Consider the following 16,118-nt stretch of genomic DNA (forward strand, 5'->3'; position numbering starts at 1 on the left):
GCCTGTTTGGAATTCTTTAATGTTCCCATTAGTTTCTGTCAACTGCAACCCAGAGACCTGTCTAATCAGAACCACTGAAAGTTTTTTAAGCAGGACAGCAGTAAGTTAAGGCCTATGTTATAGATGGAGACCTCAGACAGCACACACAGACTATTCTCTTGGATTTATCAATTAAATACATTAAAATGGATACACTATAATTCTCATGGCAAAACAAAACAACAACAACAAAAAACTACTAACAACAAAATTGTGAACAAAAAGAATAAAAAGTTGTAACTAAACTTAGGTTTCTCTATAAAACTGTTCTCAGAAAGCTTTAAATCCTCCCTGAGTCAGAACTCGCAAACTCTCACACACATGAGTTGATTGGATGGGGCAAATAAAAACCATTTTAGGGAAACAACATAAAATGACTGTGATGCTAATGTGGTCTCAGTTTACATGGGGAGTGTATGTTTTATGAACCTTTTTAATTTCTGCTGAAACAAAAAAGAAAAAAATTACCTTGGTACATGCTACATAGTGGATCAATTTACTCTCCAAATAAAGTACTCTTTGTTATAGCATAGACATGCATACTCGTTAGCACTAACTTGAAGATAGATGGAGAACGTGCTTTATTGGCTAATTTTTAATAATATTAAACATTCTTCTCTATTATGATCCCAACTGTTTTTCTCTTTTACTTTTTATTTGTCTATTTGCTCATAGAGAAGAGAAGAAGTTTTAATATTCCTTAGATAATAACCTGCCTTACCTAAAAAGTGATAAAATGATGCATTTTACTCTACTTCTTCCACTGTGTGGGAAGCACATTCTACTAATACCAGGTTGTGCTCTTAGGATTAAAGGACTAACCACATGCCAGTATTCTAGATGCAACCTAAGACGGACACTGTGGTACAGGGGGAAAAACTGAGTTTGAAAGATGCTCTGCTACTTGGAAGGTGTGTGACCTCAGCCAAATGTCCTCAGTCAGGGACATTTTGCAAAAAAACACATATGGAAAGAGGCCAAGAGTTATGGTTAAGCCTAAGTCTCCTTTGACATAAAATGGGGACATTGATCTATCTTGCAGAGCTGTTGCAAGAGTATGTTATATGTGTACACAGAGTGGCACAATGACAAGCACAGAGTCCAAAGCAGATGTACAAAGCAGATGTGGCCTGTGAATAAGTGTCAGAAGTGATTCTACACAGCAGGTGAGCTCACAATTACAAACAACTTATTTTGGACACAATGTACATAACAGTAAGCAGAGCATAAATGATGGACTCAATCATCTTTCTTTAATGTGGATCACCACTCCATGGCCACATATGCTTGAAAAGAACTTTGTATTATTATCTCTGCATTTCTAGATTTCGTTAAATTTTTCCTTCAGAAGAATATGTTGGTGGGGAAGTGGACCAGTTCGAATCATCTGGAGAGCAGGTATGAATTTAAATGAGAACAGCTAATACTCTCCTCAGCCTTCCAGATGAGGTGCTTGTGGACCTTTCTGGAAGTTAGCCTCAAGATCATACAATAAAGGGGGAAGTGGTTCATCTAGTGAGAGTTTTGCAGGGGAAATAGAATGAAGATGGATTATAAGAAAACTTACATAGAAGACTGGGATTTTAAAATATGGCCTCAGTCAGGGACATTTTGCAAAAAAACACATATGGAAAGAGGCCAAGAGTTATGGTTAAGCAATAACACAAAAGCTGCAAAACAAGGGGAGGGTGAAAGGGGCTTGAGGGGGAATGAGTTGGACATAGAACTGATACATGTTATGGGGGAAAACCACAAAAATGTTGGATAGGACATTTAAAGCTAGAATTAGGGATCATTATCTTGAAATGAGCGATTAAAACAAGTCAATCTCCACCTGAATGTGGAAAATAAGAAATAAAAACTTCTACTGTATAATGGGGACTCTGCCAACCATGAATTCCTTCAAATAAACACCTGAACTACCTACTTCACAACTTCAGTAAGTTTGGATAGAAGATATGCAAATTGAGAATCAACCTACATTATGACTTTAGGAGGATGATTTAGAGACTTTGAATTATGTGTTACATATCTGGTATAGAATTCTAAATGAAGGATAATACCCTAATTTGTTCCTAGTATTTGTACTGTGCAAAAACAAACAAAATACATGTATATGAGCACACGCACACACACACACATAAGAGAGGAAGATCACAAAGTTTCTAATAAGCAAATCATGATACCTTACAAATCAACTGTACAATACCCATTATTTCTAACATATTGTGAATAAATAGCAATGGTGTTTTTATCATGTTCTCTTGTTTTTTAAAAATAGGGTTTCATAAGTTCCTAATCTTATCACACAATCCATTTTCCCTCAAGTTCCTTGAATACAAATTCTCTGACAGGAAGTGTTTTCCAGAACATCATATCCCCCTCTGTACAAAGGTGGAAAGGCTCTGGTGTGGGCTTTGAGGCAGGGAGAGAATGAGCACAGTCACAGCTAGCCCCAGAAGAGTCGAGGATGCAGGCATCCCAGGGCTGAGAGAAGGCACACTTACCTTTCTATGCCAGGTATGGATGAGTTTTAGACGTGACCTGAAGCAGAGGCCACGCCAGACCTAAGAGCAACCCTAAAGGAAAACATGAGCAAAATGTTAAAAGGAAGCATTAAGAGAACGATAACAGACCAAGTAGGTAGAATAGGAGCTCCAGACTGCCAAGGTCAAAGCCTCTCCATTAAATGCCCTAGTACCATGTGGCAATATTCCAGAGGCATGCCTTTAAGTCACGAAAGGGTTTTTCATGTGAGAGTGGTGATACAGCAAACAACGTGGTCAAGAGCATGGCTATGATGTCAGAAAGACAAGATCTAAATCCTGGTGTCACCTAGAACCGCTAAGAAACCTCACGTAATTTGTTCAATATCTCTACCTCGGCTTTCTCGCCTGTGAAATGGAGATAATCAACCACCTACATCATAAGAACCTTTTGAGAATTCCATGAGTTAATTTAAGTACAGTGTTTATTTGCACTGTGTCTGGCAAGCAGGAAACACTCATGGGTATGCCATTATTTTTCAGAGACCTGAAGTGAAAATATGTCATAGCCTCAAGCGGAAACGAGAGGATAACGAGAACCTTTTCAGAGTGCCAACTAAGAATGCTTGGAGGAGGACACAGTCCTGAGCAGGCCACCAAGAGGCAAAATATCAAAATCAAAAACAAAACACCCCACCAAGTGTAACTCCCAATATTTTTTCAAAGTCAAGACTAGTCCTATAAGAAGAAGCCTGGAGGACTGGACTTGACGGTAAGATACCCAGCGATTCACTTCAGGAGAAGGAGAGAGATGGAATGGCAACTGGAGGAGAGACAAGAGTTAAATTTTTAAAGACTGAAAATGATATTTTCCTGTAAAAATAATAAATACAGGAAATACATAAATAATAACTCACACCCATCAATCCTTACCTTGATATAAATTCATTACTAACCAGGAGTCCAATGCAATTGAAGTACCAACCTCGCAATGTCCTCTGGAAGGTCCACATTTATGCAAGGCCCTAGAAGGCTGTTATTAGTTTTGGGTTTTCGAATAGAAAAACCTTACTAATCTGAATTCTATGAATGCTATAGGTATAATAATTTGAATGCGAGCCAAGTTGTTTTTCTTTTATTTAGCTGAGGTCTTTTCTTGGTGAAAAATGGCACACTAAAAAAAGCCAATAAAGCAAAGCTGCAAAGTAAACATTTAAACCAAACACATACTGTTTTAATAGCCTCATTAGTACTGATGATTAATTGCAAAAATTAGATACTGAGTTATTACAGAAGGTTTTTATGGTAATAATATCCAGGTCATCCATATAGCTTATATATAATCTAATTTTAAATAATTTTATATTTCAGAATAGCATTTCTTTTAACCCAACCTAATGGGTAAGAAAGGTGTCTCATTGTCAATGACTACATCCTGCCCCCCCCCCCACCAATACTGGGAGTTAAACCCAGGGGTGCTCTACCACTGAGCTACATTCACAGTCCTTTTCACTTTTTGAGACAAGGCCTTGGTTAAGTCGCCCAGGCTAGCTTCAATCTTGCAATCCTCCTGCCTCAGCCTCCTGAGTAGCTGGATCACAGGCCACCATGGCCAGCTACGTGAGCAAGTCAGTATGGATAGATGGGAAGCCATCTAAGAGGAAAGAATTTGGCATCTTTCTACTGGGAAATTTGTTTAAGTGGAATAATGCACATATAAGCATAGAGACCAATTATATGTTGATCTCCAAACCTATATTGAGGGATTGACCCTTAAATTCCTTGAAATTATTCTTGGATATTGGGGGATGGGGAGAAGGCTCTTTTGTGGGGATGCTACAGTTGAAGTTCTGATTCTACAAACAGAGCAAGCACACAATTTTTAGTGGCAGTCGCTGCCTTGGTCTGGATGTAGCTCTACCAATGCAGAAGAAGACACACCTCATGATGAAAGCTAAATTATTAAATGGAAAAGTGAGGCTTCATTTCCTTCTCCTCCCTCTACTCTACTTTGGTATGTTGTCACACAAAATTACTTCCAGAACTGGGAGAACTAAGCAGCCAGTTATAAAAGCTAAGTGCTATGCTTAATGCTTTCTTATCTACAAGTCAGTGCTTAAGGAGGTGAGAATCTACCAATGTTCACCGCCAAGGTACTTTCCTGTTTTGGAAGGAATCTCAGATCTCAGCAGTGAGACAACCTGCTCAATCGACCCTCTTCCTACAACCACGTGAATCTGTTCCCCTACAGAGTTCCCATCACAGTGCACAGATCTGTACACCTCTATTTCAAATTTCACCTCTACCTTTAATCAAAATAAAAATCCAAACACATTTCTTTGAAAAGATAATCTTGGTGGTTAAAAAAAAAATGACAAGGGGGCAAAGTTCTAGCCAGCCTGTGTGCTTACTCCCCCACCCTCCGACATCTTCTAAACATTTCCATTATGATTTTAAGATATTATTTTCCTAAAGAATGCTGAGAACTATTTCCCACTTAAGCTCAGGCTTAAAAAAGAAATTGTAACCTGAGAATAGCTCAGAAATCGGGTTTGTCCTAGGGTCCTATGAAATCAGAGTAGTCAGCCTTTGCTTCCTTTGATAAGGAATTCATAGCACACAGTGGTAGTAAATCTGGTTAAAGAAATTGCCAAAGGATGTTTTATTTTGCATTATTTAACATTACATCATAGAATTAAGTCATACAACATGGAAGCTTTATCCATCTCAATCACTAAATCACTAAATTTGGTCAAGTGAAAGTCTACAAAATTCTTCATTATAAGCTATTTCATCTTCTAAATGAATGTATTTAAGCATTACGTTGAGGTTTATTTTTAGAAAAGAATAACTGAGCAGAGAGCCTGGTTCTGAAAAGGATAATGCCATTCACTTTTAATGCCTTCTTCTAGAGGTTGATGGACTGCCCAACAAACTTGCCACACCAAAAAATTGTTTTAATAATTCTCCATAAAGGAAAGATTTTTTAAAAAGCAATAGTGCTGATCAAGTGACAAGAGACTAATCAGGTTTTCCTAAAATTTAGTATTCACAGTTGAAGCCTGGATAAGTAACTGTGTTCAAAGGAATGTTCAGGGAGCCGTCAATCGCCACACATCCAGCTACACTTACAGCCAAGAGCTTTGCTAGGCTCAGAGATATAAAAATGAATACAGCACAGCTGCTTTACTTCCAGCTAAAAGAATACATTTAAACAAAGAGCTACAGGGCAATGTGTTAAGTGCTATAACCGAGGTGTGCACAAAGGGCTGGGGCCAAAGGAAGAAGCCATAAATTCTTCCTGGGAAATCAAGCAAGTGAGGGATGGTGACTTTTCCTTGTGATGAATTCAAGACTTTTTCTTTACTAGTTTTGAAAAGGAAGGTGCTAATTTTAAGATTTATGATGTTGGGTGCTATCCTGGTCTATTTATCAATCTCATTTATGTTTGACACAGACTTTCAGTTACAATATCCCAAGAGTATAAATTTTGAAAAATAAATGCCACATAGCAATATTCCCATGAAATGCACACAATACGGAGTGGCATGAATCACAGCATGAGGGGAACTTAGATCCCAAGTTTGAAGATGTTTTGAAACATAAATGAAAGACTCATTTTAGAGAATTTGAATATAATATGAATGCTTATTTTAAGTATCATTTAAAAATTTTTCTTCCTAAAGCAAAAATAAAAGCATCGCCCAATTATATCATGGTTCATATTTGTCTTTCTCTATGTCTGGGTTTAAAAAAAAGAAGGGGGGTATAGAGTCAACTTCTATTTAACATCATTTATTATGCATACCATATTCCTATTTATAACATAGTTGTGACAAAACCTTCATTGTTCATTGCACACTAGCCCCAAACTTGAGTCATTCTAATGTAAGCATGAGAAACTCCCGTCTCCTTTGGGGTGAATTTCCAAATTCCTCTGTGTTAAATTGAGGTCTAATTTTCCCTGTGCCTGGTTTTCACAAGAAGGTCTATTCCACCCCATGTGCTCCTTTTCAGCTGTCAATAAACAGAGGCAGTGAATTCCCCAGGGCTTCACAAAGCTAGTTAGGCAGAGCCATTCATTCCTTCAGGAAAACAGGGCATTGATTTCAGTGAGTTCCCAGGGAGCAGCTGCAACAAAGAGATCAAAGGCCCACCTCTCTCTCCCTCCATTGCTTTCATTAGGCCCAGCCCAGACAAACAGCGACAGGTCTCCTTGAGACTCCAAGAGGGCCCGGCGGACCACCGCATGGTTCAATTCAAATTCATCCGTTTCCTACATTCCAGTGACAGTCCAGAATGCTAACCATGACAAACCAGCACAATCAACCGGCATAATATACTGTGCACTAGTTCATCCAAGGTCAGAGGGAGAAAACAAGCACTGAGGGAAGTCCTCTGCTTCTAGGGCCTGCTGAGCCTCAATGGCCCCCTGACATTCCATAAATAAACTTCTCCCTCTCACTCTCCCTTTCTTCCTCCACCCTGCAACCTCACAAGGGACAGTCTCGGTCTCGGTCTCGCTGAACAATCTGCAATGTTTTTCATGTCGCAGGACCCAAAGGATCTGGAATCTTTATTCCTAGTCTAACTGTCACAGTAGTGTTACAGTAGGGCTGTGGGTAAGGCTCATATCAGTTCACTATCTTGGTAAAGCTAACCTGTTATAACCAGCAGCTGACCGGGTATACCAGTAGCTTACTGCTGTGTGATGAACCCAAAGCTATACTTTCTAGGTTTCTCTAAGGGGTGATCTGCAGTGAAGGCCACTCAATTTAAGGTAAAGGTTAATTTGCATAATTTCTGTTTGCAAAACAAAATGTGAACCAAGAGGGAACCATGAGTTTTTTTTTTTTCTCTCTTTTTTTTAAAAAATTGATCCAGAGAATCACCTAAACCGTGTAACCTAAGCTCCTAAATGAGAGCCAGTGTATAAAGAGCTGTGTGTGTTTGTGGGAGTGAGGAAGGTCAGCAAGACGGAATCAGAAAGAAAACAAATTATCTCGACTGGTTACCTACACTGAACAAATATAATTAAAAGGTTCCTGAAGCTGCCCCTGAATTCCGAATGGCTTCTTTGACACTGCTTTCAGGAAAGCCTGTAATAAAATGTGTTCCTTTCCTTATGCTCTATTCCATTTCTGTCACTCATCCTGAGTAAACATGGTAATAGATGGATTAAGTCTCAAAATTCCTAACCCCAAAAGAAAATAAACAATATTGGAATGAAAGGTATGGAGAGCTCATTCCTTGTGGAAGAACACAACCTTCCACACACCCATTCGTAAGCCTCAGGACTGACCTGAGGGATCATCAGAGACCTTCAAGTCATCAATTCAGTGATTATCCATCTCTGGCTGCCATTTTGTAGAGGAGGCTCAACAGGTCTCAAGGAGAAAGAAAACTTTCACTTATTTCCAAGCTGGGACATAAATGATCTCAGAAAATACACAATTCTAAAACAGACAAGAAAGGTAGATTGCGACAAAGGCGGTTTGAACATCCAATTAGGAATTATAAAGCCAACTCTGCTATCCACCCACTTTGGGCTTTGGGGGGCACATTCAGCCTATCTTCCAAAATAGAGACAAATATCTGTCAAAAATTCCCTTAACAAGGTACTGGGAAATAAGCATTGTGTGTCTCATTGAAGAAAGACAACTTCTTTATATAATCATAGGTCATTCTGTGATTCAAAAGAGGTTCTCTGGAAACTCGCTAAGTTCCCATAAATCAAATTATTTTCTAAAAGCACTCAGAAAATTCATCACTTAAAGAAAGTCTGTGGCAAATGACCAAATATACTCATCGCTTCATTTATATATCTTTCAGAAGCATTTACAGAGCACTTAGAAATATTTTCAATTTGATCTTCTCCACAACCAGCTGAGGTAGATGGTTTTATTAATCTATTTTTGAATGAGAAAAAAATAGGCTCAAGAGAGGCAAATGGACTTGCCAAAGTCACAGAACTAACCAGCAGAGTTAAAACTCAAAGTGTTCTGTCCTTAAACCCCATGCCCTTTCCATTTACCCTGGCTACTGTGTACTGTGGATAGACTATTCACTAAACTTTTCTTGCCATAACTCCTTTAAGTAATCTAGTCAATTTTAAGTCTAATGTTTCATGCCACTCTTATTCAGCGAGGTAGTGTTCAAGAACATGGAACTCTGGAGTCAGGATTGACATTTAAATAGTACTGTCACAGGCTGAGGGCCTGGCGATACCCGTAACCTAGCAACTTAGGAGGCTAAGGTAGGAGGATTGCAATTTCTAACAACAGCCTCAGCTTAGCGAGGCCCTAAGCAACTCAGTGAGACCCTGCCTCACAATAAAATAAAAAGGACTGGGGATGTAGCTCAATGGTCAAGCACCCCTGGGTTTAATCTCCAGAACCAAAACTGTCACCATTTACTAATTTTAGAAATAAAGCAATTAACAATATTTTCAGTGGACCAGTTTTCCATCTATAAAAGAGGACTAATACCACCTTCTCTCACTGGGCTTACAGAGGACCGTATTAGATAACTGTATAAAGTACCTATACCATGTTACCATATGGTGACTATCATCAATGTTGAAAATCAAATCCATGTAAAATTTGAGAAAATATTCTTCCTTTTCAGAAAGACATAAAATTTAACTCTCAGCATCTAGATTGCATGATGCCCTCTAGCATTAAAAGTTTAGCACTCAAGTCTAGGATTTAATAGGGGCCATCTAATGAGCCCAAATCAAACTGTTATAAAGAGAAACTACAAAATAGAAACACTAATTGAAGTATCCTTTTTAAAAGTTATTTAAGGCAAATCTTTGCTATAAAACAGCAGTGTGGTTTCTGTACAATTCAGCTTTACTTTTTGCCATTTTATCATCTCAAGTAGAAATGCACTGATAACAGGAAGAAATTCACAGACTTACTACATGATGGAGGGGAATAGTATTTGTTGTATGTGGATGGTGCTTTATACATATCTTCTTGTGATTGAGCCTCTCATCACTAAAACAACAGATAAACTTTCCAGCACAAGAAAAGACTGCTGTGGCCAACAGCAAGTCTCATTTTTCACTCCACGTCTCATTTTTTTATAATGCCCTATCAGGGGACAGTGGCATGTAGATGTTATAGTATAGGGTGTACAGATTGCTATGGGAACACAGGCAGAGACAGAGAGTCTGAGAGAACCAGAAAAGTCTTTGGAGAGGAGGTGACATTTATTGAACCGTTTAGCTAATAGGGATGTCCTTCTGGTATATTCCTGATTATCCTTGAGCTTAAAATTTTTCTGTGAATTCTGAATATATCATTCAGGGATTTAGTTCTTCATCACTGCTTTTGTTCATTTGCAAACTTAAATGGATCCTTTCTCCCCTTTTGTAAATACATCTAAGGCATTCCCACTAAAGAGGCAGAGAGCTGAGGCCTCTGTTGTCTGAATAAACACCATTTAAGTCACTTAAGTGCCTCCTAATTCTATAGGTTTGGGATTCTTTTTTTGTAGTGCTAGGGTTCAAACCCAGGGCCCTATTCATGCTAGGCAAGCACCCTATCACTGAGCTATATCCCCAGACTAGTTCTGTGATTTTTAAAAGTTACTGCTTATTCTTGCATTACACTAGCTACTTAACAATACTGTATCTTAAATATGTATGTTAACTACAGACTGTTAATTCTAAGAAATATATTTTTCCTTACTGTCATTTATTTCAGAAATAGTTGCAAAGAACTTTTAAGAATGTCCAAGGGAACATGTCTCACTAAAGGAAGTTAGCCTGTAGTTGAGGAAGCTTGATGATCTTTTCTTTCCTATAAAGAACTGAGATGTCTTTTGGTAACCATCCCGAATTCTGCACGAAACAAGCATGGTTTCTAATGTAAGACATATACCTGAAGACACATGTGACAAACCCATACATTGAGTCATTGAGATCATTCTTTTCTAATATAGGTCTATATACTATAAATTTCCCTCTAAGTACTGCTTTAGTTATTTATAAATTTTTCATTTAGTTCATAATATTAATTTCCCCTTTGATTTTTTAATTGACTAGCTTTCAGAGGAGTTTTAGAGTCATAGGAAAATCAGGTTGAAGGTAGAGATTTTTCCATTTATCCCTTGCCTCTCACACGGGAATATATATGTGTATTTATATATATATATAAATGTATGTATGTATGTATTTGATAGTTCATCTCAATGCTAGTTGATTCTTTTTTTGTCCTATGGGTTACTGTTTATAATTCATAAGTACAACCATCTGGGTCTGCTGGTTTCTTCCATGCAGACTGTTTTACTATTATCTGAATTTCTTTAATAGATATAAAGCTATTCAGGTTACCTACTCCTCCTTGAGTGAGTTTTGGTTGTTTGTATTTCAAAGAATTGGTCTATTTTATCTGACTTATGAAATTTGGAGGCTTGGGGTTGTTTATCATATTCGTTTATTAGTCCTAAAATACGCATGGCATCAGTAACATAACCCACCTTCAATTTCTAATAATTTGTGTATTCTTTTCATTGGTTGCCTGGTTAAAACTTGATCATTTTATTGATCTTTTCAAAGATCATTTTATTGATCTTTTCAAAGCCTTTCCTTTTACTGATTTTTCCCCACTCTTTTCCTGACTTCAACTCTGTTAACTTCTCTAATTTTTATTATTTATTTTCTTCTGCTTGTTTTAGGTTTTTCTTTTTTTAAAAAATTTCCCAAAGTCAAAACCGACATTATTGGTTTTAGAGCTTTCTTCTATTATATTCATTCAATACTATAAATTTTCCTGTAAGCACTGCTTTAGTTGCATCCTACATATTTTCAAAAACTGTTTTTATTTTCAGACAGTTTAAACTATCTCAATTTGGGGGGTCAAAGATAACGTTTCAATAAAATCAGATGAAATGGTCATTCAAACAGTATCCACTGAGCAACTTTTCCCCTGGCACTGTCAGATGGTGATTAGGAAAGTAAAGTAATGAAGGCACAGGAAAGCCTTGGAGGATAAGTTGAGGAAAACGGTGTCGACTTGAAATAGGTTGGTCAGGGCAGCCTCAGTAAAAAGATGACAATTTAGGGATCATCTAAAAATTTAGGGAACATCTAAAGAAAGGAAGCCAATCACGTGGCTATTTTGGGGGAACAGTAAATGTAAAACCTGATGCAAGAACAAGAGAATTGGTATAGCTGAAGTAGTCAGGGAAGGGGATTCGTAAAAGATTAGGCCAGAAAGAAAATTAGGCCCAAGGTAACGGGGCCCCTTATCACGGTAAGAGCTGACTGGCCTCTGTAAGTGACATACAGAGGTACTAGAGACACTGGAGCAGAAAAGTCACCTCAGACTTACAGTTAAATAATTTATCTGGCTGCTGTTTAGAGAATGTATCATAAAGGAGAAAGTGTAAAAGCATGGAGACCAGGTAGGATCAATGGCAATAAAACAGATGACGAAGGCTTGTACCAGTGAGGTAACCAAAGTGCGGGGGAAGAAGCAGTCACCTGGCTATAACTGGTGACTCAGAGGTTGCACAGTGACACATATTTGAGGAATACCACAAATCAAAGCCCTTTTCAGGAAATCAGTTGCTAGAAATAAACTAGTCTAATTTTATCTCAGTTTTTCCCCAACTTATATGATCACAGTGTCTTTTTCCATATACCAATTAATACCCCAGGAAATGACCATGTCGAGGCAGCTACTCTGAGGAAAACTGTATTAGAGGTATATGTTGATGGCCTCAAAATAGGTGCAATAGAACATGCTAGAACAATGTACAAAATATTGATTTAGGAATTACCATAATGCAAGTCCTCATTATGTTACTTTATAATGATACTCACCTCTTGCTAAGATGAAAAACAAAGCCGTATGTCATTAAAATTGGTTTAGCATATTTCAATTCTTCATCAAAAAATCAAAGATGTCACAAAGATGATTTAGGATAGAAACTTTCGACATACATACAACCTTAGCTGCTCAGGCAGCCCTTTGTTCCCACCTACCATGACCCTGGAGGGACATCCCTCCAAGAAACAGATGCTCCTAGCCCACAATGGATAGGTCAAACTTCCCCAAAGCATCTGTTACCTACTAGCCATCTAAAGATGGTAAAATAAATCTTAAAATAATAACATAAGAACCTAATTTAAAATTTTTCTCCCCATATTTTGTTCCAGGACCTCTAGAAATGTGTTCTTGTGTGATTAGAGAAGACAAAGTTTTGGGAAGAAGGATTAAAAAAAAATTGAAATGTCAACTTACAAAAGCCAATGGCACTGCGTATGAATCAGGCAGAAGCAATCTGAAAATAAACAAAAAGCATTAGTTAACTTTATATAAGAGCTGCACATGCGCTTGTTAATTGTAATTTCGAGATTGTTGTAGATTCATATGCAGTTTTAAGACAGCCTTTACCATTTTTCCCAGCAGCAACATTTCACAAAACTAGTACAATACCATAACCAGCACAGTTATGTTAACACAATTCACAAGTCTTTTGAGATTTCCCCAGTTTAATTGTATCTCTGTGCGTATCTTGTTCTACACAGTGTCATTTCAAGCATAGGGGCAACTCTTCACCTCCACAGTCAAGATACCAAACAGTTCTATCAAAGGGTCCCTCATACTGCTCTCTTAGGGACACACCCACCTCCTCCACCATAACCCTTTTGCCCCAACCCTTATACATTTTTATTAAAATAACATCCATTTATTAAAAGAATATTTTAGTCATTATTTGTCAGATACAACTAACAAGTCAGGTGTCAAATCACAAATAAAGAATTCTGCTATTCTGTGCTAAAGAATAAGCATGAGTTGAAGGAACAAGGTTTACGGAAAAATTTCTTCTCAGCATTGCCACCACATAAGACCATTCATTTCAGAAGTCCAAAAGTGGAAGGTAAAAAAGAAGTGTGTCTGAATTCACATTCCATGCTTTTCAACATTTCTCTCACAAGACACCTTTGAGTGCTTCCTATGGGACAATGTAGGTATTTTATATATGTTATTTCATTTAATCCCTACAACCCTCTTATGTGCACACCATTATCACCCCTATTTGGCCCAGGAGGAAACCAAGACCCCAAGAGGTTCAAGTTACTAAAGGTCTCACAACTAGCAAGTAGCAGATATCAGTATCTGGAACCAGATTTTTAGCATCCAGTCTATTGTGTCCCCCAAAGAAACCAATGGTAAAGACATTAAGATATTTTATGTCACCTTCTGTTGTGACCACAAATCACCTGATTGTTGGCAGACTTTAAAATATAGGAACTGAATAAGGAAAATGCTCAAAACAACGATGAGCAAAATGGAAACAGTTCTTTATTCAAATACTAAATGATAGAAAATTGGCACAAACAAAGCCTGGGGCACGCAGGAAGAACCGTATCACAGCAACAAACAGCTCACCAGCCCCAAATTGCGAGTCTCTGACATATGTTGCTGACTGTCAGGCGGTGATTTACGCACAGCCATGATTACTCTTGAAAAAAATTATTCAATTGGGCAACAGTAATAATGGTATAACTGAAATTTTCAATCACAGATAAAAGCATCAAAATTAGACTCCTTAGCCAAAAAGAGACATCTAAACACTCAAAGGTAATGTCCACATAATAACAATTTAGTAGATGCCTATTGTTACAAACTTTTCTGTAGGCTTATTAGCTTAATGATATAGCATTATTACTGCAGATTAGCAGATATTTTCTCCTGCAAAACCACATAACACATTTATGAAGAGCTGCAGCCGTCTCTCCAATGATTCAACAATGCTTAAAAGGCACCTATTCAATAAGACATTGATATGCTGCCCTAAATACTCCGGCTAGGCTTTCTTTACGGTCTAATTTCACAGACCTCTCCTGGATGATCCAAGGTTAGGAGGCAGCCAGGGAGAGAATGCATTGTCAACATAGCTTGGTGCGCATATAACCAAGTTATACATAGGAACCAGGGAACAGGGCTCTGAGGTTCCTCCTCTGCAGAAAGCCACACACTGTCATTCCTAACTTTAACTTGAACACATTACCTCATTAACATTTAAATGTATCAAAAACTCAAAAATGTTTATACTTTATGCAATTTAGAAAGCACTACTAGTTAACTTATTTCAAATAAACTTTATAATCTCTCCCAGTTTATTCTTTTAAAGGTACAAAGTAAAAGACAGAGGTGAAGAAGTTTCAGAGTCTCTGTCTTTTCAGGCAATACCCCATATAACACCTGTTCCTCCTTCCTCACTGAGAGGTCAGACATCCAGGCTGGGTCAGAATGATGGACCTAGGGGAAAATGGAGACAGCTCCCCATTCAATGCTTCCTAGAGCCAAGATTTTTTTAAGCCCCATTATTTCAAGAATGCTATGGTCTTTTTTGGATAAATGTAAGGAGATGGAAAACTCAACTTTTTACAAAAGCTCCATCACTAAATCTTGGGACAAAATAGATTTTAAGGTTCTAAGAAAAATCAGAATAGTTCCAAGTCTTCCAAGGTGACATATTTACAGTATTCTCTTTCAACTCATCACATCTTGTTTCTCAACTCTTCCTAAAAGTACACTCTTTGTTTAGACTAAAACTTTCTATGTATATACAATATAAAAACTGAGAGCCCCCTTCTCTGTTCCCAGTGAAGCTCCCCAGTGCATCTTCGTAAGCTGCAGTCTTTATGCCTAAATTCTATGTCCCTCTTCTTCTATTGATAAACAGTCACTCAATGATATACAGACTGGGCACAATACTTAAGTGGCTCTTCAGTGTTCTTCATTTTAGAACATTCCACAAAATCAACTTTTTCATGTTTTTTATTTGTATGTCACCTTCACTATAACATTTTTATGTCACTGTGTTTCTTAAATTGTTATATTCTTAGAGGGTGAAGACTGCATCTGTACAACTCAGTCTACCAAGAATAGCCATGCACGAATACCAGACAAATATCTTTGGTAGCAATGAGCGCAAGACCATGGCAGGCTGGCTGTGCTTCACAGAGGCTCTGGTTTCCAGGAACATGGAACCTGACATAAGAAAGGAACTGGGAAGTCCACTGAAAAGTGGGACCCAGCAACAGGGGCTCCTGTGGGCACTTCCTTTGAATTTTGCCTACATGCCAGGAAGACAATACCCCTCAAGTGTTTCAAATCCTCGGGTATAAGAAAGGGACTGACTATGCTGGACTTGTAGTCAATTCATGCTGCAATAAAAAGCACCACAGACTGAGTGACTAAAAAAACATCTCAGTTCTGAAGGCTGGAAGTCTGAGTGTAGTATCAACATGGTCAGAGTTTGGTTGTAGATGACTCTCATGTATCCTCATACCAGAAAAAGTACAAGCTAGTTCTTGGTCTGGTCTTATAAAGGCACTAATCTCATGTATGAGGGCTCCATCCTCATGACTTAATTCTTCCCAAAGGGCCCACTTCAAAACACCATCAAGATTAGAATTCTGACCTATTACTTGGGGGGGACACCACATTGCAATGCCCTTACACTGACATGAAGACAGGGCAGACATTGTTGACATACCTCAGTCTGCAAAACCTCCTCAACCCCAGGCTAACAGCCAAGAGAAGACTCTAAAGTACCTAAGCCCCC

The 16,118-nt window shown here is 38.0% G+C and overlaps 1 protein-coding gene across 8 annotated transcripts in view; it reads right to left on the reverse strand.

Moving 5' to 3' along the window:
- Plagl1 (PLAG1 like zinc finger 1) overlaps nucleotides 1-16,118 on the reverse strand; it is an 85,285-nt gene that overhangs the window by 21,077 nt on the left and 48,090 nt on the right. For all 8 annotated transcript variants that reach the window (XM_048799384.1, XM_048799377.1, XM_048799379.1 and 5 more), the window contains 2 exons: nucleotides 12,782-12,821; nucleotides 2,547-2,618 (listed from right to left, as the gene is read on the reverse strand). The gene's annotated coding sequence lies outside the window, so the exon portion shown is untranslated. The remainder of the gene's footprint in view (nucleotides 1-2,546; nucleotides 2,619-12,781; nucleotides 12,822-16,118) is intronic.

The sequence above is a fragment of the Marmota marmota genome, unplaced genomic scaffold, assembly GCF_001458135.2.
Source record: "Marmota marmota marmota unplaced genomic scaffold, marMar, whole genome shotgun sequence".
Classification (NCBI taxonomy): Eukaryota; Metazoa; Chordata; class Mammalia; order Rodentia; family Sciuridae; genus Marmota; species Marmota marmota.